The sequence below is a fragment of the Herpailurus yagouaroundi genome, unplaced genomic scaffold (assembly GCF_014898765.1).
Source record: "Herpailurus yagouaroundi ecotype Mexico unplaced genomic scaffold, PumYag 184, whole genome shotgun sequence".
Classification (NCBI taxonomy): domain Eukaryota; kingdom Metazoa; phylum Chordata; class Mammalia; order Carnivora; family Felidae; genus Herpailurus; species Herpailurus yagouaroundi.
This window is the reverse complement of record NW_024412415.1, coordinates 16,355,921-16,381,253: the sequence shown is the minus strand read 5'-3', so window position 1 is coordinate 16,381,253 and position 25,333 is coordinate 16,355,921. Positions and strand designations below refer to the sequence as shown.

Below are 25,333 nucleotides of genomic sequence, written 5' to 3'. Positions count from 1 at the left end.
ATAACCCCACTGTGTTGCATTGGAATGGAGTTGAGAGATGTGGGGTTCCCAAAAGTAGAAGAGAGAAAGCAAAGTGGAAGAGTTCTGCTGAAGACAGTTCCCTTACTACACAGTTTGCTGAAGTCTTGCTTTGTAGGCCATTTCTCTGAAGATGAGATATTTGCCTTAAGAAACACTCAGTGGTGGTTGGAGGGCGGAAGGTCACCTCTGGGTGGCTCAGTTGGTTAAGCATCAGACATCTTGATTTTGGCTCAGGTCATAATCTCACGCTTGTGAGATTGAGCCCTATGTTGGGCTCTGTGCTGGGTGTGGAGACTGCTTGAGATTCTCTTTCTTCCTCTCTCTCTGCCTCTCTCCAGCTTGCTCTCTCTCCCAAAAAAAGAAAATAAAAGAAAAGAGAAAAGAAAAATACCCAGCAAATGCTGTTTTTCAACAATGTTGATTATCTTGCAGCCATGCAGCAAGGTTTAGCAAGTTTCAGCATTTCAGAAATAATTCTCTATTGTAATCTAAGTAAACATATATAGAAAGATTAAAAAAAACACAGGATGTCTTTGAAAGATTTTGGTTTTAAACTTGATGTGGGGGGAGCAATGAAGGGACTGAAATCATTCCTTCTTTCTTCTGACCACATACCCCTTCTGCAGCTCCTTTCTCCCACAGGCACTTTCTGCATCCATGCTGCCACCCTGACTGTCTACCAGCCTACCTTCTTACTTTCCATCCCCAAGGCCTTTCCTCTTCATGGACCTTTGAGAATCCATACTCCCATAAAATGAATATCTCTACCCCAGCCTATCAGCCAGATCTGATGATCTTTCAAAATATTAATGGATGATCCTCTGAAAAACTTTAAAAACACTGTCTTTGAATCAGACCGCATTAATAACGTCTGTGTTTTGCCACAAGGTGCATGTTCCCCCACTGGGACACAAAAGTGCTCTGCATAGTCCACAAGAATTTCATAACATTTACTAAAAACACCTTCAAATTAAATGTGTCCCTGCTAACTATTTCATGTCACATAATGGTATCTTGTGCACTCAATGTTTCTTCTTATGCCCTTAGGCCTTCCAGGAAATATCTTTCCTGTGCAAATGGTGTCAAGCTGGAGAAATTAAATCTTTGGCCAATCATAAGAGAAAATCTCAAGCTTAGAAGACAGAAATCACCTAGAGTCTGCAAGTTGACATGCATAGGCAGAGAGCTCTTTCATTCCCCCTGACCCTTTTTTCCCCCTTTCCTCCCTTCTTTCTTCCTGCCATTGATTGGAAGACAAACCATAAGAGATTCTTAAGAACAAACTGAGGGGGGACGGTGGGGGGGGGGGAGGACAGGAGGGAGAGGGAAAATGGGTGATGGGCATTGAGGGGGGCACTTGTTGGGATGAGCACTGGGTGTTGTACATAAGCCAATTGACAATGAATTATATTAAAAAGAAAGAAAAAAGTCAAGTCAATGTGGGAATCCTTTCACAATGTTTGCATATATCAAATCACCTTATATGCTTTAAATATATTACAATTTTGTCAATTATAGCTCAATAAAGCTGAATAAGCACACATGTGAAAAATAGATATGGATTCATAGTTCAAGAAAGAGCAAGCTATATAAAATATTGTGTCCATATGGATATCAGAAGAAATCCTTTTATTGTAGAAAATCTCAAACACAAAAAAGTAGAGTAGTACAATCAATACCCATGTATCCACCAATTCAACTCCCATCAATTGCTTGTAAAGGGTGTATTTTTAAAATGATTGTTTTTTCTTTTGCAAAAGTAATACTTATTCATTGGTGACAATACAGATTAGGCAGAAGAAAATACATACTGATCACAATTTCAGCCCTTCCAGCAGGGCTCCCAGTAGTCCAATTGATGCTTTTGAACAATTCAGAAAAAGGTTCTCCTTTCCTTGGCTATATGCAGCCCTATGCATATTATATATTATAAAAAGCCCTGAGTATAAAAATACATATCCTTATGTATTTGTCACATAACTATTAGTACACATCCATGATTAAACTTCTTGGAATAAATTTTCAGGAATGAAATTCCTGCAACAAATGGTACAGCAAATCCCAAGCTTTTTTTACACCTGTTACCAAATTGCCTTTGGTGAGGTTGAAAGGGGTTCATACCCCATTAGACTTTTGTTCATTCTCCCAAAAATATGGTAACATTAAATGTGATGATGAAGAATATGAGTTCATATTTTTTAAAACAAAAAACCCCAACATTTTGTCACTTTGAGTATTAAAAAATAGTACCCAATGTTGCTTTATTTGGGTTTCTTTGAGTAGCAAAGTGAAAAATGTTTTTATATGTATATTAGTCATTCTTCCTGAATTTCCCACATGTATCATTTATACTTTAGCACTCTTACACTGCCATATTTTTCTGATTTGAGAAATCTTTTTGGATAAAAGATGAAGATATGTATCATACTACTCAGACATTAATGAAAGTATAAAAAAGGCAATTTTTAAGATGCAATCATACCATATTTAAAGAAATGTATTTATTTGATTTATTGGCAATGAATATCTTTTTTTTTAATGTTTATTTATTTTTGAGAGAGAGAGAGAGAGAGCATGAGTGGGGGAGGGACAGAGAAAGAGGGAGACACAGAGTTCGAAGCAGGCTTTAGGCTTTGGGCTGCACAGAACCCAACGCAGGCTCAAACTCACAAACCGAACCAACTGTGAGATCATGACCTGAGCCAAAGTGAGACACCCAACCTACTGAGCCACCCAGGCACCCGGGCAATGAGCATCTTGAGGGAGGAGCGGATATTAAATTGAACCATGTGAAATTGCCAACCCTATGTGATAGTGGTTCTCAAATTGTGGTCTGGGATCTCAGGAGGTTCTCAATTCTGTTTTGGGGGGCCACAAGGTCAAAACTATTTTCACAATAATGCTAAGACATCATTTGTACTTTCCCTTTCATTTTCTTACAAATGTATAGTGGAATTTTCCAGAGGTTGCATGGTGTGTGATATTCTAACAAATTGAATATAGAAGCAGATGAGAATCCATCTGTCTTCTATTAAGCCAGACATTGAGATTTGCAAAAAATGTAAAACGATGTCACTCTTAATTTTTTTTTTTTGGTTTGGGAAAATGTGATTATTTTTCATAAAAATACATAATTTATATTAACATGCAATTGGTTAAGTTTCTAAATAACTTATTTTTTCAGTTTTAATTTAAATTTCAGTGAATGTCAATAGGTAAAACCAACATAAACAAAAGCTCTTTAGGGCCCCCAATTTTAAAGTGTGGAGTGTCTTGAGAACCCTGCTTTGTGGCATTTGAACAAAGTGGCCTTTATTTCAGAGACAGGTGAGAAATACTTTCCTGAGAACTAAATGAGATTAATTATGGGACTGGCTGTTGAGGGTTTCATCTGATCCTGGGTGTCAGAGGCACTTTAATAATTTATTTTTTGTGGTTGTGATAATATGGGTCCCTCTTCAGGATGGAGCACACCGCAATGACCCCTGTTCCCTGGACCTAATGGTAATATTAGAAGAGCAATAATAATGAGAAAATTGGTTGATTGGAGATATTCGTATTTTTACCCCAACCACAAAAATGGTAAAACACGTCCACATGTTCCTTTCTTGCTTTTGCCCCATCAAAATGAAAAATACAGATATATCTAAGGTTATATGGAGAGCTTGTTCCTCCCTGAACTGTACTAGGAGGTGCACAATTTAAAGAGGAAAAAGGACGCACTCTCTGCCCACCTGGGCTCCTTTGGGAACAGAGTCCCAGGAATTTCAAAGTCTTCTCTTACGTTTACTTAGAAATTAATTAACCTAATAAGAAATGGGCTGGGTCTGAATGAGAAATGTTTAAAACTTTACATAGGAGAATAAATGAAAAGATATATCATATTCTTGAATTACAGAACGGAACATTATTTAAAATATCAATTCTATCCAAATCACATTTTGGGTGAAATGCTATACCAATATAAAGTTGCATATCTTCTGAACCAGCAATATACTTTGTAAAAAAAACAAAAACTCCATGATGTTAGGCTTATTTTTACTCTTAAAAACTTAGTTCTCATTTAATTTTTTTCTTATTTCTTGTTTTCTCTAGTACTCAGATGTCCATATTGAAGGTATTTTTGTATAATTATCACTCTTGAATGGTGAATAATTTATTAACAAGGATGTTGCCCTAAACAAGGAATTCCTGACTTCAATCTCCTTTTACTATCATCACATCCTCTTGAACTTGATGATATTGTCCAAATGTCTTCAAGGTGGTTCCAAGACTAGAATGCGGCAACGTACTGACCAAATGTAGATGTCCATAATTAGAATAGCGCTGGACTTTACAGTCGTGAACTTCAAACTAAATGGAGGTTATTATCTATCTAGTTATTTGAGCAATTTCATTAGTGTTGTGGATTTTTAAAAAAAATTTTTAACGTTTTTATTTATTTTTGAGACAGAGAGAGACAGAGCATGAACGGGGAGGGGCAGAGAGAGAGGGAGACACAGAATCGGAAGCAGGCTCCAGGCTCTGAGCCAACAGCCCAGAGCTGGACACGGGGCTGAAGTCGGACGCTTAACCGACTGAGCCACCCAGGCTCCCCAGTGTTGTGGGTTTTAAGGGAGATACCCTGTGCTCTATAACACAGAAGCAAAGACCACAAAGTACAGAACCTGGTATAATATTCTCTTGTGTTGAAATCATTAAAGAGTTCCCAAATGTGAAGAACTGGGCAGTGAGAGATTTGGAAGGTAGAAACTAATGAGAAGCATGGACAGTTTTAATAGATAAATCACAGAGAAGCTAGTAACTTATAATCTTGTTCTTGTCTTCATTTAAACCTAATATGAAAACAAGGTTGACAGACTTTAGACCTCTGACTTAAAAAAAATCTTGCATGCATACAGAAAAGTGCACAAATCATGAATGTATATCTCAATGAGTTTTTACAAATTGAATGCACCTGCATAATGACTATCAGATCAAGAAAGATAATGTTATGTATCCCCTTGATAACTCTCTTGCTCCCCTGTCCAGTTACTACATTGCTCCCTCCTCATACATACACCCAGAATAATCACTATCCTCTTTTCTAAACAGAATACATGATCTTTGCTTATTTTTCAATTGTATACAAATGGATTCTGCAGTATGAACTCTTTTGTCACCAGCCTCTTTTGCTCATCATGTTGTGTAATTCGTCCATACTGTTGTGTGTAGTTGTGGTTCGTTAATTCTCATTGTAGAGTAATACAACAATATAACAATTTACTACAATTATTTGTTTATTCTACTGTAGGACATTTGGATAGAATCCAATAGTTTCTGCTGGGTATATACCTAGAATTGGAATTGTTGGGTAACAGAGTATGCATTTGTTCAGCTTTAGTAGATACAACCAATTTTCCAAGGTGGTTGTAGCAGTTTATAATTTCACCAGCCATGTATGAGAGTTTCATTTGCTCCAAATATAGCAAACACTTGATATTTTCTGTTCTTTCCATTTTAGCCATTTGGATGACTAAAATATCTTGTGGTTTTAATATACATTTCTTTGGTGACTAAAGAAGTTGAGTACCTTTCAAGATGTTTATTGGTCCTTGGATGGTATAGTCTCTTTTAGGAAATGCCTATTTAAATTCTGTGCCCATTTTATGATGGAGCTATCTTTTTCTTATTGTAGGCATTTTTTAATGTAATTTGGCTATGAGTCTTTTTTATTTACATATTTAGAATATCTTTCCTTCTGTCTCAGCTTTTTTTTTTGTCTTACTGGTGTCTTTTGATGAAAAATTTATAATTGTTTAATAGTCCCAATCTATCACATTCCCCACCCCTCTTTATGGTTAGTATTTTTTATGTCCTATTTAAGAAATCTTTGGTCAAGAAGTTATTCTCATATATTTTCTTCTAGAGGCTTTATTGTTTCACTCCTGATTATTTATTTATTTATTTATTTATTTATTTATTTATTTATTTATTCTTTTTAATGTTTATTTTATTTTGACAGAGAGCACATGCATGTGAGTGGGGGAGGAGCAGAGGGACAGGGAGAGAAAGAATCCCAAGCAGGCTCTGTGCTCACAGTGCAGAGCCCAATGCGGGGCTGGATCCCACAAACCATACGATTGTGACCTGAGCCAAAAATCAAGTTAACTAACTGAGCCACTCAAGCACTCCAACTCTGGAATTTTAAAATTCCTGAGTTGGGAAAGTTGTGAAAATCAACATCTATCCAAACTGAAGAGCTATTTTTGAAGAACCAGTCACAGGGTTTTGTGATATAAAATCTGAAGTAGTTGAACAAGCAGCTCTCTGCAGTAAGAATACCAGGGAAAGCAATTACACAACCCCCACTCTACTTCAGCAAAGTGTCTCTTACTAACTAGGCCATGCTGCAAGCTAGTCAGAAATTAGTTTAATTGCAAAGGGACTGGAAAAAAACAAAACAAAACAGTGTGAGATTTTTCCACCCAGGAAAATAAACCCTTGAGATCATCTGAAGTAGAATCTGAGATTCATTATCTCTTATGCCTGGAAATTCTTGTCACAGAGGTATTTCATATCTTTCCCTCCACTAATACCTCTAATACCATGACCTTGCTCCCTCATTTATGCCCTCCTCTTTCTCCTTCAGTTTCTGGTCTGCTCTTTTGTTTTCCCTTTCACTCTACAATCTCAGTCTCCTCAGTCCATCATACACTGGAAACTGCAAACCTTTCCTCATTCAGGCTTCTCCTTCATTGCCAAACTTCACAAAAAAAGTAGTCACACTTGCTGCCCCTATTTTCTCACTTCCCATTTCTCCTTAACAACTTGTACCACTTTGCCTACTGTTTCTACCAATCGGTGGAAACTGCTCTCTTGCAGATTCTCAAAATTAGTGTGTCCAAGCTGAATTTTTTCACTTCCCCCAAGCCTTATCTTTTATGTTTATTTCTGTTAATAGTACACCATGCTCTCAGACACTCAGGCTGCCAATAACTTACACCCATGTCTGTAACATTTCTCCCATTTGACCTCTCCCTTCCATTCCTCTTGCCATCTTCTGCGTGGTCTCCTTCCCTCTCACCTAGCTATTTTAATGGTCTGACTGCCCTCTTTGTTGCTAAGGTGCCCTTTTCCAACCTATCCTGTACAAAACTGGAATTAGTCTTCTTAAGGTTCTAACCATATCGCGTCCTAATTTAAAGATCTTTAATAGTTTTTCCCATTGTATTAAATCCCACCACAAACTGCATCAAATTCATTAATTCTTCTTCACCCACACTACAGTAAGAACAATTTCACTTCATGTCTTCTATTTTGCTAACTTTGTTGATGTAATTCTAGATTCCCCTCACTTCTGAATGTTGAAATTGTTCCCACTTTTTCAAGGTGAAAAGCCAACGCCTAATGAATATCCTTTCCCATCTTCTCTATCTGGTAAACTCCTCTTTATACTTCAAGACACAGCTCAAACATAATTTCTTCCTTATACTATCTGTAAAACTAAGTTAATCACTCTTGATCTCTGTTTCCAAAGCACATTGAACATACAATTATAAAAACAAAAGTCCCTACCACACAGTACTGCAATTATTTTCTCATTAAACTACTGAGTCTCAAATGCAAATATAATCTTAATTTTTACATCCTGTGTCTAGTCTAATACCCTGCACAGAGACATCTATGATAAATCTCTATTGACTGAATGACTGAAAACACTTTTTTAAAAGTTCATTTATTTTGATTGAGAGAGAGAAAGAGAGAGCATGAGCAGGGAAAGGGCAGAGAGATAGAATTGCTGATAGCACAGAGCCTGAAGCAGGGCTTGAAACCACGAACTGTGGGATCATGACCTGAGCCTAAATCAAGAGTTGGACTCTTAACCAAATGAGCCACCCAGGCGCCCCTGAAACCATTTTTGATCTGTAGCTGTAATTTTTGCTTATTAAACTGACATAGCATTTTCTATATACATCTCTTATGTCATAGCATCACTTTCTACCATGTGTAATTGTTATCTATGTAGATAGCTTATATTCTCTGATAGATGGTTATCACTGAAAGGCCAGAGATTCTGCCTTATCATATCAAAGGCCTCATGGAGCCTAGTAAGAGGAACCATTACTTACCTACATCATTGGCACAACGAGACTTGGCTTTTGATCAGGACGTACTGTGACACACCTGAACAGCACAATGTTAGAGACAGGCCAACGCAAGCTATTGAGACGGGATTTACCCCTGTCTTCAGGAACAGGTAGTTCAGGTTTCTATGAATAAGGTAAGTATTGCTGCTTGCAGGAACCATTCATTTGATTTTTCATTAACTCGTAAACCACTTCGTGGAGAAGAAGGGGGATGTGTCTAGAACAGTAACTATATGCCAGGGATTTTCACATACTTATCTCCAAATCACTATAATGACATTATGAGATGAGCACTATCATTTTAAATTTATAAATAAGGAAAACAAGACTCAAAGTGCTTTAGCAGGCATGTGAGACACTCAAGTAAGCTCTTTTCCTCCTCCTCATGCCATATACTCAGGTTTCTGGAGAAACAACTGGAGAAACCCTTGAACCAAGGGGGAGTACAATCTGCCAGAATCAAAGGTCAGGGTTATATCAAACCTTGTATTGAGGAAATCCTGAGGAACACAAATAAGCTTGTCAAATTTTATCTGGAGAACCAGGGAAATAACTGCTTCCTACTAGGTTTAGGATTAGGGAACAGAAACATTCCCATAAGGGATAGAGGCCACATGGTAGTTATGGTTGTGGGGTAAGGAAATAGAGGCTACAGGATTTATAACTGGGAATCAGAAACATTAGAAGATTCGATATCAGGCGAAACTCACTCTAGTGGGAAACACATTGGAGAGGACACATTTGGATCTTAAGTATAGCATGTGCATGGCCCTACACGTTCGGTTCAGTTCAGTCACATTAAATGTGCTGGGTACTGTAACAGGTGCTAGGAATACAAAGGAACAAATGGTTCCTGCCTTCAAGATACTGGCATGGGGCAGTCAGTTGATAGAAATAGGAGACAGGGTGCTGGGGAGTCTTTTCTAGAAGGTTTCTGAAAACCTATAGTTATCCCATAAGTGGCCTAGAAGGGTAATCTATGGGTTATTAAGAGCAGGCAGGCCAAAGTTTCTCTGTTTACCTAAAACTGGGATTGATGATCAGTAGTCTTGTCCACCTAGCACCTACGTATGAGCAGCAGGATATATGTTGCCCCCTGCTTAGGCCCTACTCAAAGAAAAATAATTAACAAAGTAAATTTAAATATGGCTTCAGGTCACTGAATTAGAGGCCTTATTGCTTTTATGTTCAATGCTTAGAACAAGGATCAAAACTTCTACTTCCTTTTCCAGTATTCCAATTGACAGTTATGCATTCATGAAACCTACCAATGGGCCAGTCATTTAGTGAGCATTCAATACATTATTGAACAAATGAACAAAGCAGTTATGAGCCACTGTGTGAAGTGCTATCAAAAATACAAAGATATACTTTGAAGATGTAAACATTTATGAGAAGAAATTAAGACATGAAATAATCAGCAAACAAGCTAAGACCTCTGTGAGTTAGGAAAAAGGGAGATTAGCAAGGGCTAGGGCAGACAGCACCTATCAAGAGACTGAAGAGAAAGAAACAGAGAGAGAAGGAAAAGTGTTGATCAAGAGACCTGTATTCTTGTTCTTTCAGAAACTAGCTATGTCACTCTGTATTGAACATTTCCCCCTTGTATTCCTTCCTTTTCTCACTTTTACAATGAGGAAACTTTCAGTGATCTCTGAAGGCCTTTCCAACTCTTAATTTTTATGTTTCTATTTCTAGATGGGGGACTCCCTCCTTTTTAAAGGACATACATTTAATTCATGTGGTAAAAAAAAAAAAAAAAAAAGCAACACCACAATTATCAATCGGTACATTGAAAAGTTCTGCTCCCATCACCGTCCAATGGGCTAACCTTTATGGGTAACCACTTTTATTATCATCTCAGGGATCCTTTGATGGTTTTCAAAATACAAACACATATTTATATCTTCTCCCTTTATTAAAAGGCAGCACACTATACACACTTTCAGCACTTTCCTTTTTAAACTTAATGATATATTAAGCTGGAGATGTTTCCTTATCAGTACTTATAGATTATTTTTTTCCCCTGTAGATGGACTATACACTGAATGTATTTCCCCAAAATTCGTGTTGAAACCTAATCCCCAAATTATAGGCATTTGGAGGAGGGTCCTCTGAGAGGTGTTTAGGTTATGAGGGCAGATTAGCGCCCTTATTGAGGCACTAATACCTAGCATATGTCAGTCTCCTTACCACTCTTCTTTGTCAGGGTTTTCTCGCTATTTTTGCATGTGTATTTTTCCCATATGAGCTTTATAATCAGCTTGGATGGCTCCCCTTTTCTCATTTCCTTTGCTCCTCAATAACCCTTATTAGTATTTTGACATGTTAAATATAGAAACAATATTTTTATGATGTTGAATTTCTTAGCCAAGAACAAATCATGGTTTCTATTTGTTACTACTCTTGTGACCTAAAAGATAGTGTTAAAATTTGAAGGTAGAATTTGAATTTGTTCATGTTTGCTAGCTTTGGAGAGGCAGAAAATTAGAGTGAATACATTTTTTTTGGAGGGAGAATAATCTATGAGGCACATACGATTACTGGTAGTTTGGGGGCAGTAAAGAGACTAACTTGGTAAGAGGAGGGAAAAGAAGCTAACAGTGCCTGCTATGTGTCAGGAACAATGGTACGGATTTTTCACATTCTATCATACTTGACAGCAGAGCTGCCCAAACCTAGGGTTGGATGGGGCCAGATCAAGGATGAGCCTAGAGGTCCACCAGATACTCTGTAGGGTAATGCTCAGAGCAGTATCAAGATGAAAGCAGTATTTGAGGACAATTGCAGCAGCAGTGAGACAGAATAGTCTGGGAATGGAAAGGAAAAGTTAAATTCAGAGGGCAGCAAGACTCAGTAATCTGAAAGAAAAGTGACAAAGGCTTACTTAGGGTGAAGTCCTTGCTGTGGAGATAAATGTATAAATACAAAGGAGATTTCTTACCAGGGAGGACAAGCAAGTTCAACTGAAGAATTAAAGTATGGCTTTGCAGATGCCAATGCAGCCCAGACACAGTCAATTCCACTGTGTTCTTTGACATTGCTGTCTATGGTGAGCCCTTGGGCCAGCTCTCCATTGAGCTGTTTGCAGACAAAGTTTCAAAGACAGCATAAAACTTTCATGCTCTGAGCACTGAAGACAAAGGATTTGGTTATAAAGTTTCCTGATTTCATAGAACTATCCTGGGGCCTATGTGCCAGGGTGGTGACTTCATACACCATAGTGGCCCTGGTGGCAAGTTCACCTGGGAGAAATTTGATGTTTCATCCTGAAGCATATGGATCCTTGCATCTTGTCCATGGTAAATGCGGGACCCAACAAAAACAGTGCCCGGATTTTCATGTATGCTGCCGAGACCGAGTGGTTGGATGGGAAATGTGGTCTTTGGCTAAGTGTGAGGGGGAATGAATATTGTGGATGCCATGGACTGCTTGGGTCCAGGAATGGCAGGACCACCAAGAAGTTCACTATTGCTGTCAACAACACCAACAAATTTGACTTGTTTTACCTTGACCTCCAGCTCATTCCTTCTGAGCTCAAGAGAACACCTTGCCACTCTCACCTGGCTCACTATATCCTATAATCTTTGTGCTCTCACTGCAGTTCTTTGGCTCTATATTTTTCTTATTCTCCTCCAAGTCCAGCTGAATTGCAGCATTAGGTTTATAATTATGAAAGGAAAACTAAAGAAAAATGAAGACTGTTTTGAGCCTGGACTATTGGAGAAAAGTGGTACCTTGGTAAAGATAAAGAAGTTGGGGAGAGGAAAGCAAAACAATTTCATCTGAAGAACTTAAAGGGAAGTGGGATACTCAAGTTCCTTCTTATAGGTCCTGTATGCAAGCAAAGTGCATGCAGTTGGCAAAAGGACAAACCAGTTTTTAGCACAAAAATCTAAATTTAACCCAAAACTTTGGGTTTCACCATTTTAGTAAATAATATATTACCCCACGTATTGTTGCCTACTGCCAAAGAGAGTTGGGTTAGCAAAGGGGAAAAGGCAACTTTCAGCTTTCCATCTTAATGAAAGCCTTCTCAAAGGGCAGAAGCCATACCAGAAGCATTTTGAAGTTTATGCCCTTAAGTACCCTGTAGGTATTCTCTTGCTCAAACTTAAAGCTCTCTATTTCTCATTTCCTGGGTTTTTTTTTTTTTTTCCTCTTTGGGATCAAGTATTAAACTTGTTTTAATATATAATCAAGTGTGATATAACTTCACTAATAATTCCTTTTTTGCTTCACCAAAGAATATCTCCAGATAAAAGTGTGGAGTTTGTGCTGTTATTAACTCTTCATTTTATCTTTCCTTGGCCTGGAGATGCAGGAATCCAGGGGCAAGGCAAGTGTACCAAGGAGCTTCAAGTCTATCCCATATGACCCACTCTGCAGTCTAGTCAGTGAGGAATTGTTTTAAGCATAGTTGAGTCTAGACTTACCAAAGTATGGTGCTTCTTATTTGGAGGGAGAGATGGGTGAGGAGGAATAAAAATACCCAATCCCATGTAAGGCCTCAATGAATAGATCCTTTTCTTGGATTCAGGTCTTGCTTTAACCAATAGCGCTTATAAAATCTGGGTGGAGATTTGTGAAGCTCTGCCACACTGTACATAAGCATTTTTAAAGTTCCATTGTTATGACCAGCTTAGGAGTAGGGAGAAGTCCCAAGCCTCCTTATATTGCAAACGTGGCAGGTCTTTGGGAAGAGAAAGAAAGGACTGGCTGCTCAGTGTTAGCTGGGGGATGTTTCTACTTTGCACTTACTCCATTTCCTGAGCTGCACTGGTATGGCTTTTAATTGAGGGGATGTAGTCGACAGAGTAGAGTGGGCTGCAGGAGGAAGGACACGGTTAAGTGTGTCAGGATTAAGCCCCACCCCACCCCTCCACTTTTCTGAGATATAACTGCCATATAAGATTGTGTAAGTTTAAGGTGTACAATATGGTTTGATATACATACATACTGAGAAATGATTACAATAAGGACAGTTAACACATCCATCATCCTACATTTTTTTTGTGGTGAGAACTTTTAAGATCTACTCTTTTAGTAACTTTGAAGAATACAGTAGTTATAGTCACCATGCTGTACATTAGATCACCAGAACTTGTTCATCTTATAACTAGAAGTTTGTGCCCTTTGACAACCTTCCCCCATTCTCCTTTCTCCCCACCTCAACCCTGGCAACCATAAATCTGTTTCTATACGGTTGATGAAAAAAAAAATCTTTTCTTCTTTTAAGTAGGCTCCACACCCAATGTGGGGCTCAAACTCACGACCCTAAGATCAAGAGTCACATGCTGTATTGACTGAGCCATCCAACCGCTCCTGAGGTTGTTTTTTTTAGATTTGATATATGTGAGGTCATACAGTATTTGCTTTTTTCTGAGTTATTTTACTTAGTGTAATGTCCTCAAGGTTAGCATAAAGCCATCAAGGTTGAGCTCTTAATTTATGTTCTGAAAGTAAGATGAGAGGACCAGTTCCGTATCTTGAACAGTAACCAACACAAATACACGTAATAATGGTCAAAAGAATTCTTGGAGAACCAAAGCTTGGTGAGTTAGGTCTAGAAATTTATCAGTTCAGTTTTCATGGTTTCCTTAAGGTATAGTACACCTTTAACTCTTGTCTTGGGACTGTAGTTGACTTAACAGGAGAGGACAACGAGACCTCCAAAATCTTTCACATTTTCACACGTGAGTTTGTTTACCTGTTGTGCCAGGCTTTCACTCCTGAAAGAAAAAACAGCATGGAAGAAAGGGTAGTCGGTCAAGTCTGAAAAGCATAGTAGAAATAAAACATGGATCTTGGGAGGTAGACCAACTGGGGAAAAAAATCTGAATTCTATTTTCTATCTGTGTATCACTTATCTAGAGTCTGTATTTTCTCCTTTGTAAAATGGGGCTAGCACCTACTTTTGCAGAGATTAAATGAGAAAATCTACTTGAATACATTTAATAGTTGCTAAATAAATGCATGGTAAATTTAGTTCAATGTGTACTAATGCCCAGCATTTTCATTTGTATGCTTGGTAAGACATTTAAGTTGAAAATTCTTTGTATGTTAATTTCAGCAGTTATCAGAATCACCCAGAATGGAAGGTAAGAAAATGAAAGCATAATTGTAGTCACTAGTTATACACAATTAAAAATTATTTTAATCTTTTTAGTATAGAACATATAAAGAAAAAAAATATATAAAGAACCCTCACATATCCATCATCCAGCTTCTTAATTATCATCCTGTTTCCTTGGTATTGCCAAAAATTTATACCCTGTTGCTACTCCAGATTATTTTGAAACAAATCCTAGATAAAATATCATTTCCTCTTCATTTTCAACAGCTCTCTAAAAGATTCTTGTTTAGGGGCACCTGGGTGGCTCAGTCAGTTGTGTCTGACTTTTGGCTTCACGAGTTCAAGCCCCGCATAGAGCTCTCTGCTGTCAGCACAGAGCCCGCTTCAGATTTCAGTCCCAATCTCTCTCTGCCCCTCCCCTGCTCACACTCTCTCAAAAATTAACATTAAAACTTTTTAAAAAGAGATTGTTTAAAAAACTTAATCATGACAAAACATTGTAACTCAACAAAAGTAGTATGATTCCTTGGTACCATCAAATATCCAATCACCAGTGTGCAACACACATAGCCCATTTAGTTAATGAATTTATAACTGCATTTATATCTTTTTTTTTATGTTTATTTATTTTGAGAGAAAGAGAGTGGGAGCACAGGAGAGGCAGAGAGAGAATCCTAAGCAGGCTCCATGCTCAGCATGGAGCCTGATGTGGGGCTTGATCTCACAACCAAGATCATGACCTGAGTAGAAATCAGGAGTCTCAGGCTTAACCAACCACCCATGCACTCCTATAGCTCAATTCAAGAAAGAGAAAGACTCCAAATTCCAAGCCATTCCTGAGATGCAAATTAAAATTTAGGGGTATTAAATTGAAAGACCTCCCAATAGTCACTTGCCATGCGTGAAGATGTAATCATTTCCAAATTGTGCAGGAAACACAAACAATGCGTTGGTTGTAGTTAATGTGAAGAAAGACACTTATTAATAGTTATGACAACTTGTTTTAATGGACCTTTATGAATCTGTGGAAAACCAGAAATACATGGTCTTACTCAAGTCGAGCTGCCATAACAAAGTACTCTAGGCTGGGTGGTTTAAACAGCAGAAATTTGTTCCTCACAGTTCTAGAAGTCCAAGATCAAGGTGCTGGCTAATTTGGTGAGAGTTCTCTTCCTGGCTTGCAGATGGCTTCCTCATTGTGTCCTCACATGGCCTTTCCTCTTGCCCAAGCTGAGAGATCTCTCTTGCTCTTCTTCCTCTTCTTATAAGGTTACTACTAATCCCATCATGAGAACTCCACTCTCAGGATCGAACTGAACCCTAATTACCTCCCAAAGGCATAATCTCCAAATACTATCACATTAGGGGTTAGAGGTCATGGATTTTGGGGGGACACATTCAGTCCGTAACACACCTACACATTTATAAAATGACTACCAAATTTAAGTCAGTAAGCTAGAATGCCACATCTAACTCCTTTTCTCTCCCTAAATTATTCTGGCTCTAAGAAACTGAGATCATCATTCCTGGAAATTTTTCTTTCTGCCCTAATATAATCCCCAGTGCAGGTGGAACCCAGAGCCTAATATCCCTACTTTCTCTGTCCATGTGCCACCTCAGTACCAAGGCAAAATTAAGTAAAAGTCCTTTTTTAGCTCCTATCAGGGGAATTTTTTCATGAAATGAACAATTTTTCCTCTCTTCCTAGGTTCTCTGTAATTCAAACAAAAGCTGAAGGATCTTTTTAAATCCTGCTAAGCTTGCAAATTTGCCAAAAAAAAAAAAAAAAAAAGTGTAGATGGGGCTGCTTGTAGTCATCCTTGGCCCTTCTCCAGGTTTGCTGGCTGCTATGACTGCATAAGCAACCATGTTTTTACTAGCTGTGGGTGTAGCTGCAGGAGCTGCAGCAAAGAATTTCTGTATCCTAAAGAAATTCTGAAAATCAAACCCCATTTCTCTCAATTTAACCAAATGATTTTGTTGTTGATCCTGAAAATATTAGGTAGGACTTGAAATAATCTGTCCTTCAAAAGTTGGCAGGGAAAAATCTAAAACTTTGCTCCCACTCTAATCTATTGACAATGCTGTGGAGAAACATCCGGTACATGGAGGACAACATGGCTGAACCTATCAAAATTAAAAATACATATATGCCCTTTTGCAAAGCAATTCCTCTGAGAACGTAGATGAGATGTACTTAAATATACAAGAAGGTATGTGTACAAAGATATTCGTCCAAGCATTAATTAGAATATAACAATTTAGAAACTCTATGTCTCTCAATTGGATGATGACTGGTTAAATAATCTGCAGAGGTAAGAAAAATATGTATCTTATGCATTCATATGAAAAAGTCAGATGTCTTAAGTGCAAAGTGTAGAAAAATATATATGGCAGCCTCCCTTTTACATAAAAATTGGGAATAATACTCTTTCTTACATGTATAGGCATGAAGAAATTCTGGAAAAATAAAAAAAGTAAGAGCAGAGGTTATTCTGAGGGTGGGAACTGTATGAATGAAAGACAGTGAAGATGTTTAAAAAGTATTCTGCACCAGTGGATGGATTCCAATAATTTTTAAAATCATTTGAAACCATAACCAACAATTATTAAATGCCCACTGCCTTAAAATATAGTGAGAAAATAAGGTTTCCCAAATGTAAAATATATAAAATATAAGGTTGAGTGAAGTGGCTGCTCCTAACCTGTTCCTGGAAATCAAAGTTCTTGGTGCTTCTGGGGAATGCTGAGATCATTGATTTTACCAAAGGATGTCACTTACTTACTGGAGGTCTTGTCTACAACTCAGAAACGGGTTAGACAAAGACAGAAGACCTCATGCTTCTGCAATCAATTTAAAATTCTTCAGTAGTCTGCCAAAAATGCACATTATTCTTCTGTAAATCTAAAAACGTGCAGGGAGAAACCAGTAATTGTATTGTGGTAGAACATCTTTCTATTACTTTTCTCTAATGTTAAAATGCTACCCTAAGAGTAAACCTAGTAGGGGAAAGCCTTCCTTATTGATTATAGATTACTCAATTTTGAGTAGATACTGCTGCTTTCCAAAAGACATGTGTTCACCACCAGTCTTAATTATCTTTCATTCCAAGTTTTAGTGACCTTGGCTTACAAAGCCATCTTGATCTTTTCCCTAAGAATTTCAGGTGACCAAAATGCACAATACCAGTGAACACTATTAAATAACATCCCAATGTTTCCCAATGTGAATTACCCATACCACAAGCGATACTCATGGTTCTAGGTAGTATGCGAACAAAGCAGCAAACGTCATATCATATAGTGAGTTATTATTGTTTCTTGTTCAAGCACTTGGCTGGAAAGAGTGTTTAGCTAGGTCTTAAAAATTGGCTTTGTTTTCATTATACTAATTTTTAGATATACTAATTTTAGATATACTAATTTTTAGATATTTCTCTTTTAGAGAGAGGGTGCGAGTGAGGGCAGAGAGAGAGGAAGAAAGAGAAATGGGGCTCACCCTAAGCAGTGCTCTTGTTCACCTCATGTGGGACTTGAACTCATGAACCATGAGATCATGAACTGAGCTGAAGTCAGATGCTTAACTGACTGAGCCACACAGGTACCCTAGACATTTTTTCTTATTGCCAGAGATCTGGGGCACAAATGATTGTCTGGATTATCCACGCTCATTGAAGCACAACAAACAAGTGCAGGTGCTGTTACATAGGTTTCAGGTCACAAATCACAAAAATCCAAATGTCTTTTCTCAGGGCCTAACTTTCCTTGACTCAAATTCACCCCATGGGCTTCCTAAAACACTTAGCTATCCAGGAATTGTATAGTGCACCATATAAACTGGAGTCAAACTGGTTCTCAATGCTACTTATTTTTGCTGTGAGTCCATAGTCAATCTACCAAATAAGGACAAATTGGCTACCTTGGAATCTGAGAGGAATAAATGATAACACACGTAGAGCAAACGCTATGCAGGTTAAATGCTGATTTCCTCTCCTCTTTACTTCTCTTTTTTCTATATTGTCTCCAAATGATCTCATTCACTCCCATAGCTTCAATTACTACCTTGATGTGAATAACTTCTAATTTTCTGCCAGCAATACTGAATTTGTTTTCAGAGTACAAAACCCAAAGTTAGGAGATCCGCCCAGGTCACATGCCTAGAGTGGTTACAGTCTAGGTTAGAAACCAGTTAAGACTTGAACTTGGGGCTCCTCACTCCAACTGCCATGGTCTTTCACCTTCCCATATTGCCTCAAGTTCTGTGGTAGTTTTTGCATCTGCCTCTCTGTTTTTGTTTTTGTTTTAAACCACTGCCTCTCCCATAATTCAGGCCTAACTTATCTTTCACGTTTATAATGTACAGATGAAAAGACTGGCTCAGTCAGTGAAGTGATAGTTGGTAATGTGTATCTCAGAATTGCCCACAAAAGTTTTTTTCCCTACTTGTTAATTCCAACAAAATTAAAAAAAAAATTTTTTTAATGTTTATTTTTGAGAGACAGAGAGGGAGTGTGAGCAGGGGAGGGGCAGAGAGACAGAAAGGGGGACACATCTAAAGCAGGCTCTAGGCTCTGCACGGTCAGCACAGAGCCCGATGTGGGACTCGAACTCACTAACTGTTAGATCATGATCTGAGCTGAAGTCAGACGTTCAACCGACTGAACCACCCAAGCACTCCTCCCAACAAATTTTTTAAAACCATGATATATAAATATATATATATACACACACACACATATATATATACATATATACACATACATGTGTATATATATGTGTGTGTATGTATATATATATACACATATATATATATATAAAATACACATATTGAGAAGTCACCACCCCCGAACCTACAGCACAATGAATCACAAAGTGAATACCCACGTAACCAGCACTTAGGTCAAGAAACCAAATGTTGCCAGCACCCCAGAAGCTCCCTTGTGCCCTCCTCCCAAATATTACTGCCTTACCCAAAGCATACTATTTCCTTTCTTTTTATAGTTTTTACTACCTAAACATAAATCCTTAAATCTAGTTTGGTTTTGTCTGGTTTTTGAACTTTCCAAAGTGGCTATATCAGTATACATTCCAACTAGCAATGTACAGTTTCAGTTGTTCCAATTCTTGGCCACATTTGGCATTTACTGTAGTGTCTATTGTAGCCATTATTGTGAATGTGCAGCAGTATTTCATTGTGGTTTTAATTTGCATTTCCCGGATTGTAAAAGTTGGGTGCCTTTACATGTTTATTGGCCATTTAGATACCCTCTTTGGTAAACTGTTCAAGTCTTTTACCCCCTTTACTATTGGGTTGTCTTTTTTTTTTTTTTTTTATTAATTTTGAGAGAGAGTGAGCACAAGCAGGGGAGAGGGGCAAAGGGAGAGAATCTCAAGCAGGCTCCATGCTGTCAGTGTAGAACCCGATGCAGGCCTCGATCTCACAAACCATGAGATTCTGACCTGAGCCAAAATCAAGAGTTGGACGCTTAACTGATGGAGCCATCCAGGTGCCCTGGGCTGTCTTTTTTTTTATTGATTTGTGGAAAACTATAAATTCTAAATAGGAGCAGGCACTTTTCTACTGTTGAACGCATTTGTCTGGTGGCATTAGAATACCACCAACTCCCCTTATTCTGGCCCAAATTCACTAATGAACTCTCTCGGAGGTAATGTAGTCAACTTCATGTACTATCGCTAAAACAAAACAGAATCATTTTGTGCTAGGGAATTTGCTAGAAACAATGGTTTTGAAATGAGACCTGTATTGGAATCCTGCCTAACATTTATCAGCTTTGTGACTTTAGGCAAGTTATTTAGACTATTTTGGCCTCTGTTACCTTACTGGAAAAATGGGGTTAATAATATCTATTTTTTTTAGTGTTGTTGTGAGGGTTAAATGTGACACAAGATCTATAACCAATTTTGCACAGTGGCTGGCAAACAGTAACATTTAATAAGTGGTAGCTATTATAAATTTGGGTTATTTCTTTGTAGCCTTACATTTCTCTATGGAGGGAGAAAATGAGCAGATAGATGTCCATTCCTTTCTTAGCTGCTATAGTTCTCACTATAAAGTTAAAAAAAAAAAGCATTTGTTTTAGTTAATCTGGGAATTTGGTTCTTGTGACTCTGTCTCAGTACCTCTAGAGCAGGGCTTCACAAATTACCTGTGGTGCAGTGAAGATTAGGTAACTGTTGCACAACAAACTGAGGGACCATAAGAAGAAAAAATATGGGTAATCAAATTTGTGAATTTATATTAAACCTGGTCAACCAGGAGATGCAGAGGCTGATGGTGATGGCCCTGGAGCATGCTCAGGAGGCAGATGGTGCAGAAGGAGAGTCTCCTTATCACCCTGTTCATATAGAAAAATGCCTAACAGTTGAAGTCATTCTGAAAACCCAATGAATCAAAGAGGTCTGCAAACAACAAACAGTACAGTGGGGGAGCATAACTATGTGGACAAGGGCCAAGTGACATGTGATCAGGTCAGTGCGCTTAAATCGGTGATTCAGAAGTGTGAAGATATGAAATAAAAAGAAAGGAGTTGGCTTTCACTGACACCTAGAAAAAAAGGCATTATTTAACAGTAACATAAGAGAAAAAAAGATGATCTTAATGGCATAGAGGACACACAGTTTGCATATCTGGGGGAAAAAAACAAACCCAAAACCTCTCATCATCAAAAAAAAAATCTCTCTGGTGAAAGATCATAGGTACCTCTATTAAATATGAATTACTAGAAAAAGCTATTTAAACAAAGACATATAAAACAATACAGATCCACAGACATAAAACTAGTCTTCAATTACTGTAAGTTTCCAAATTCTTATTCACTTTGTGTAAATGCCTTGTCTAGGAACAACAGCAAAGGGTTTGCAGACTGGCATTACCCTGTGGACCATACTTTGGTAGCACTGCTCTGGAGCACTGACAAAAATACTTCTGAATCTGAAGGGCTGAGGTTAGAGCCTGGAAAGTGGGACTGAACTGAAGGGTTGCTCTTGTTCCTGAGTCACCAGCTAGACACCTACTGTTTTGTTTTTTTTTCTTTTTTAAAGTCTGTTTATTTGTTTTGAGAGAGACCAAGACAGCACGAGTCAGAGACGGGCAGAGAGAGAGAGGGAGAGAAAATCTCAAGTAGGCTCTGCACTGTAGAGCCTCATGTGGGGCTTAAACCCAGGAAACCCTGAGATCACCACCTGAACCAAAACCAACTTTTGGGCGCTTAACTGACTGAGCCACACAGGCGCCCCCTACTGTTTTTTTCTAGCCTTAAGTACAACATTGAGTCACTCTAGCTCAAAAACCGTCTATTATTCCCCTTGTATCTAAGATAAAATCCCTATCCTTTAACATGGCATCCAAGGCCTTCCAGGCTGGTTCCACACAACTTTTTTACTCTGATTTTCCACTAGACTGCACTGTCTAATATAGTAGCTACTAGCCATGTGGCTATTGAGCACTTAAAAATGTGACTAATTTAGGAATTATAATTTTAATCTTTAATTTAAAATTAAATAACAAATGATACATAATTCAAATACTGCAAAACTTTTAAGTATGTTCAGAATGACTGGGCATGTTAATCTACTTTTTCAACTGTAAATTTTACGGAATCAAGTATTGAGGTATGTTTAAATATAAAATACACACCAGATTTTGAACACATACTTAGTAATGAGAAAAAGACTGCAAAACATTTAAAAACATTTAATATTTTTAAATATTGATCACATATGAAATGATACTATTTTGACTATACTGGATTAAAATTAAATTAAAATTAACTGCAATGGTTTCTTTTTTAATGTGTCTGGCTACTATAAACTTACATATGTGGTTTGTTTTATATTTATATTGGACAGCGCTAGCCTAGATAATCATGCCCAAACCTAAGAATAACTCTGGATTCTTCCCGTTCCCTCACTCATGTCAACTCATTAGCAATACAGGTCAGGTCTAATCACCAAATATATCTTCAAATTATCCACCTTTTCTCTATTGCTACCAACCATGTCACTCCTTTCCTAAAACCCTTTGATGCCTTCTACCACACTTAAACTTACCAAGGCAGCCGACTACTTCTACCATTCTTGCTTTCTAAACTTGTTACATTGACCTCCTTGCTATGCACAACAAACTCTTTCTCACCTTAGGATTTTGCTCTGCTATTCCCTTTGGCCTCAAATACTGCCCTTATTCCCATTTAGGTCTTAGCTCAGAGAATACCTTCTCTTGATCAACCAAGAAGCTTTATCTTGATCAACCTCCAAAATTTTGCCTGTTCTCTCCCCTAGAGAAACACTTTATTCAAATACCCTTTTATTTTCTTAATGGAGCATATTATAAGATACTATCTTTCCTTTTGTAAAACTTACTTATGGTCTGTTCCTTGCACTAGCAACAGGAGCAGGAACCTTGTTGGTTTTGTTGCTGCTTAATCTATTCCAGTATTTACAACAGTGCCAGTTACAGAAGGGTGCTCATGAAACAACTTCAATGAATATCTAATTGCCTGCCAGACATATCTGCTTGGCTGTCTCACAAACACTTCAAATTCAACCAGGTCAAAACAGAACCTTATAACATGTTACTCTTCTTCCCTGTTTCTAATCTCAGTGAAGACAGGACCATCTTTCCAACTGCTCCCCCAACACACCTGGGAGTCATCTTTGACATCTCCGTCATTCCCTTACCCGCTCAACCAAATCACCAAACTCTCAATAACTACTTTGGCCACACTCTTTACACTAGTTGTCACTATCTCCGTCCAAGGCATTACTCTCTCACATATTACTGTTTTTTCCAAAATGTTTTCCATGCCTCTGAGTTTTGCAGAAGTCTGATCTGCCTACCATGCAAATCCATTTCTATGACACTTAACGGGTTCCTCTTTGCTCTCAAAAGCTAATCTCTGCACATACCACTCAAGGTCTTCACGATTAAACGTCTTCAAGAACATCTCTAGGCACTCCTAAAACAGCATTATCTTCTTTACTCAACACTCTCTTCAAAGTTTGTCTCCCAACTTTGCATGCATTGCATCCTCTGCCTGGAAGAATCTTCCCCAATTCCTTATTAAAGCTAATTGCTTCCCCAGTCCTCCCTCCCAGGTGAGTAAAGGATTTCTCCTGTATGGGATTTCGCAGTATTCAGCAGTTTACCCTGATTTACTACTGTTGTTTCCTATTTACTTGTCTGCGCTCTATGGCAGATCAAGGAGGGCAAGGATTCCGTAACAATCATTAGTTCAACGTTTACTCCAACCAACTCAATGTTAAAGCATATGATATCAAAAACTTGACAAGTTTTTATCAACTGAAGCCTTGAAAACATTACATCAAAAGAAAACAATATGGCTCCTATGCCACTTACTTTGCTTCTGTTTTAGGCAAAATGTTTTAATAAGTTAAAGACTTACAAGCCTTTACCACGTCAATATCACAAAAGGATAACTGGAGATAAATTACTTATCTGAAGTAATCACAAAATCAAAAAGTAATATGGATTTCATTCAAGCTTGTAAACTCTCCTAGATTGAACTCTTGGCGCTGTCTCAGATATTACCAACTCCTAAATATAGGAAGCCAAAATTTGCACGTTAGCAACTTGGGAAAGCCACGTAGGAAAGTCATTCTTAAGCTCATCTGTTAAAAACATACCGGTGTGTTGGATTTCTTAGCAAATCATCACAAGTAAATTAACTTCCAAAGACTTTTACTTTGTAAATTACCACCTCCAAATAAACTTTTGCTACTTTCTTAATAAAATACAACACAACAAAAATCTTGACATTCCAGCCACGGAAACACAGACCTCTACCTCCGAGGTGACAGTAATCCAAGGAAAATTAGCAAGCAATTATTTTAGGGTCGCTTAAGTACGAGACGCCTGTGACACCACCGGTATGTTAAACAAACAAACAAAAAAAGGCTATAGAAATAAGTACGTCTTCGTCATGAACCTGACTGCTCAATTTATGGAAGTGGAGAAGGACCATCCTTCGTTCCTCCTCTTGTACCTCAACCGCTACTCCTGTCCCAATCTGGCTAATTGAATCTGGGGCCACTTTAAGTTAAATCCTAGCCTGCTGGCTGCTCTTCCGTCTCCCAGGACTCTGCTAGGCGACTCTGGTTAACCTCGGAGTGGGATTCCCCGTCTCGGCGGTCTTGTCAGAGAGAAAAGAAGGTAGGAACACGCACTTTAGTATCCCAACCGCCAGCCCCCGCAGAAAGAGGCGGGAAGACTCGGCCACCAGCCGGGCTGCTCACCGCGCACATGGCCGGCCGCAGCTCCCACCCCCGTGCCGCGCAGGCGCCGGGCGAGCCGGGACTTGCGGTCGCCGAGAGCGGATCATTCCGCCGCTTTCTTTGTGTGGCTCAAGCTCTACAAATTGCATATTTCCCTCTCGACCGTTAAAAAGAAAAATCAGATCTGTCGTCCCTTTCCTCCTGCTAGAATGGGGTCAGGGAGTGAGTGGGGGAGCGATCTGCGACCGAAGGCAGGGGCGGAAAGGCTCAGGCGAGAGCTTGACAAGGGCCGGGTCCGGGAGGGATGCTGGGAGCTTTGACTCACTCGCACACCATGTGTCCCTCCGCGCGCAGCACGGGGGACTTTTCGGTGGGGATTTTGGGCGCCGACCAGACGCGGCATTTTCGGAAAATAGCGCCCTGTGCAGCTGAAGCGCTTTGTGTGTAGCGGGGCCGCGTCAGCCCGGCCGGGTACGAGGCGCCTCGGGTCCCCGCACCACCTCCTGCTGCTCCCCCGTCGCCGCTCCCGAAGCTTTTCCAGGTCAGTGCGGGTCTGTGTAGGGCCCTGTTACCACCGGATGTGGAAGTTGATCTCTTCGCTGGTAAAAAATAATTCCACTTCCCCCGGAACCCAGATCATCCCCGCGATTTCCTGTTTATTGCATTAAGGCGCCGGGTTTCCGGGGCTCCTGGCCCCGCTTATTCCGCGGGGGTCGGCGGGGTCGGCCTGGACGCCCGCTCCGCCCGCGCCGCAGCCGCGCTTTGTCCGCTGGGCACCCCGCTTCTGGGAGGGGCGGGCAGACATGGTGGCGGCCGCCGCCCCCTCCTCGGCCCCGGCGCGCCGCGGCCTCAC

At 39.1% G+C, this 25,333-nt stretch overlaps 1 protein-coding gene and 1 pseudogene across 5 annotated transcripts in view; both read left to right on the top strand.

Annotated features, from left to right (window-relative positions):
* LOC121042073 (peptidyl-prolyl cis-trans isomerase, mitochondrial-like) overlaps window positions 1–11,734 on the top strand; it is a 24,311-nt pseudogene extending 12,577 nt beyond the window's left edge.
* Window positions 11,735–24,594: 12,860 nt separating this feature from the next.
* GABPB1 (GA binding protein transcription factor subunit beta 1) overlaps window positions 24,595–25,333 on the top strand; it is a 68,059-nt gene continuing 67,320 nt past the window's right edge. For 2 of the 5 annotated variants that reach the window (XM_040492671.1, XM_040492672.1), the window contains exon 1: window positions 24,596–25,021. The gene's annotated coding sequence lies outside the window, so the exon portion shown is untranslated. Of the gene's footprint in view, window positions 25,022–25,333 lie in introns of all 5 variants that reach the window. The other 3 variants (XM_040492669.1, XM_040492668.1, XM_040492670.1) reach the window with 3 other exon arrangements.